Source organism: Peromyscus eremicus, chromosome 8a (genome assembly GCF_949786415.1).
Source record: "Peromyscus eremicus chromosome 8a, PerEre_H2_v1, whole genome shotgun sequence".
Taxonomy (NCBI): Eukaryota; Metazoa; Chordata; class Mammalia; order Rodentia; family Cricetidae; genus Peromyscus; species Peromyscus eremicus.
Genome location: NC_081423.1, coordinates 98,420,321 through 98,423,144, shown reverse-complemented (window position 1 = coordinate 98,423,144; position 2,824 = coordinate 98,420,321).

Sequence of the window (2,824 nt, the reverse complement as noted above, 5' to 3'; positions counted from 1 at the left end):
CTTCTCTGATAAGAGTCGGCTTCCAAATTACTTTATTACAATGAGGTAAGAGGAGAGTGGGTGGGGAAGGGAGATAGGGCAGCTCAGTTTGCCTGGTGTGCACAAAGCCCTGGATTTCATCCCCAGTACAGCGTAAACTGGGCGTGTGGTGTAGGCCTGTGATTGCAGCACTTGGGATCAGAGTTCAAGATCATCCTCAGCTACCTAGTGAGTGGAGGCCAGCCTGGGCTACAAGATAACTGTCTTCCCCCGACACCCCTCAAAAAGTAAAGAAAGACCCCGAGTGGGTGTCACCTACAGAACCACTTACTGGTGAGGAGAAAACCCCACACCTTTTGAGATCACAGAAATCTATACGAATTGTGGCAAGAGAGCAAAGGGACATGGTTTGGCTTATCTGTACCAAGGTTTGTTTGTTTTTGTTTTTTTTTTTAAATCTCTCATCTGACACATGCTTTTTTTTTTTTTTTTTTTTTAAGATTTATTTATTTAGTATGTATACAATGTTCTGCCTGCATATATGGCTGCAGGCCAGAAGAGGGCACCAGATCTCATTACGGATGGTTGTGAGCCACCATGTGGTTGCTGGGAATTGAACTCAGGACCTTTGGAAGAGCAAGCAGTGCTCTTAACCTCTGAGCCATCTCTCCAGCCCCCAAGGTTTGTTTTTATTCTAAAAGCAATGGAGAGGCACAGATTTATTTCTGAGAGGCTTCCAGTCAGTTCCACATGCAGAGCTCATGCTGGTTGACGGGTGGAGACTGGATTACGAGGTTCACTCCTGCTTAAGTGTCACAGTCAGAAGCACAGACTTGGATCTGGGGAGTGGGACCCATGGGATGCTTCCATGGGATCAGGAAGTGCTGGAGGTCTGAGGGGAGGCTACTCTGGATGGCTCCCACTAAGGAGCTCTTGGTCGCTGGAGTCAGAGACTTGTGAGTGGGTAAAAGGGTTGGAAGGAACCCTCACCACACACTTTTGCTATTGAGATATTCCCTTTTGGATCAGGCCCGAAGCAATGGATCCAGTCAATGCTGGATTATAACTGGCGAAACCAGGAGCTTAGATACATTCACCCCCACCCCTCCCCTCCCCCCACTTTGCTTTCCTCAGGCATTTGTCACAGCATGAGATCAAACACATTCTGTGACAACCAAAATGAGACCTAGCTGCAGGGTGTTAGTGGTTCACCCCAGTGACCCCAACAGTCTCAACAGTGGGTAGGCTGAGGCAGACATTGAGTTTGGTGTCATCCTGAGCTACATGAGGTTCTGAGATAAGGCCAGAGAGCTTGTGGTCCTTCTGTGGTGGTCCCTGACTGGAGCTTACTTACATCCTTGCTTCGGAGGGAGACCTGTTAACAAGTGTTATCAACTCTGAGGATCACAACCTGTGCCCAAGTCAGGTCTAGCCATCTTCCTCAATATGCCAATCAAAACTGCCAATTAAACAGATGGCTCAACAGTTAAGAGCACTGGCTACTCTTCCAGAGGACCCGAGTTCCGTTCCCAGCACCGGGCAGGTTCTGGACTGGAGCGCCAGTCCCAGGGGATCTCACGCCCTCTTCTGGCCTCTTCGGGCACTGCACACACGATGCACAGACATACGCGCAGGCGCAAACACCCATGTGCATTAAAAAAAAAAATCCAAATTGACGGTGGAAAGCAGAAAACAGAGTGGTACTCAATGTGGCCACATCGGGCAGAGGGGCAAAGGAATCCAGTGAACCCCACAAGCCTGTCTCCCGGATCCAGGTTAAAATTCAAAGAGGAGGCAAGGATTTGCCCCCTGACGGTCCCGCCCACCACCGCCCCGTCCTTGCCTGGGCCTCAGTCCGCGAGGTACTCTGACAAGTCGTGGGAGCTGTGTGAAATCTCTGTGGGAGACAAGCTCCCCTCGTGCTGGTGCTTTTTCCTTCTCCCAGCATGACGTTCCCAGGGAAAACCCCCATTTCACCGGGGTCCGTTTTTCCAAAGTCTGAATGTCTCCTTTAGAATGGCTTCCTTTCTGTCGGGCCTGTCTACACAAAGGTAAACGAAAACACACGCCCTCCTGTTTACACACGGCGCACTCGGGCGGGCGGGCGGACGGGCGGAGCGGCTTGCAGAGGCTGAGGTGGTCGGAGCGAGGGGGCGGCTGTGATTGAGAACAGAAATTGTTGGGAATGCAAGCTTGCTCACCTGCAGACACGGGGCCGGGTCTAGGGAACGCCTCCCCGACCAGGATCTGGAGCATATTAGTATTATTGCCGGCCACAAGCGCGAAATAACTCCGCCGGCCCCTTTTAACCAGCTTGCGCATGCGCAAGCGTGGCGGGAGTGGGGGAGGGGGCGGCAGAGCGCTTATTTACCATAGAGGGGCGAGAGGCTAGATTGTCTCCAGTCCCTGAGGCCGACATCTTGGCTCCTGGCAGGAATTTTGAAAACGTCTGGAGCCACTACTAAGCTTGGCTCGCACCACCGCAAATCGTGAACTTAAAACACCTGTCCTGGGAGACTCAAAATCAAGCGGCCACGCGAATCGGAGGCGCGTCTGCCAGAACCGGCTCCCGAGGTGACGCCTACCTCCCCGCCCTTGTCCGCGATGGCGGCGGTGAGGCCGCTCTAGCCGCGCGGCCTCGGTCCCACGGAGGGGCGCGGCCTGGCGTGGGGCTCCGGGGTGGCCGAGGAGCGGCTGGGGACCCGGGTCGGCTTCGCGGCGGCGCTGCCTGCGTGCGGGGCCCGGGCTGCGCGCGGCCGTCACGCCTCGTCCATCGCTCCCGCACGCGTCCCTCCGCGCCCGCCCCGGCCTGCCGGTCGCCGCTGTCGTCGTCACAGCTGCGCCC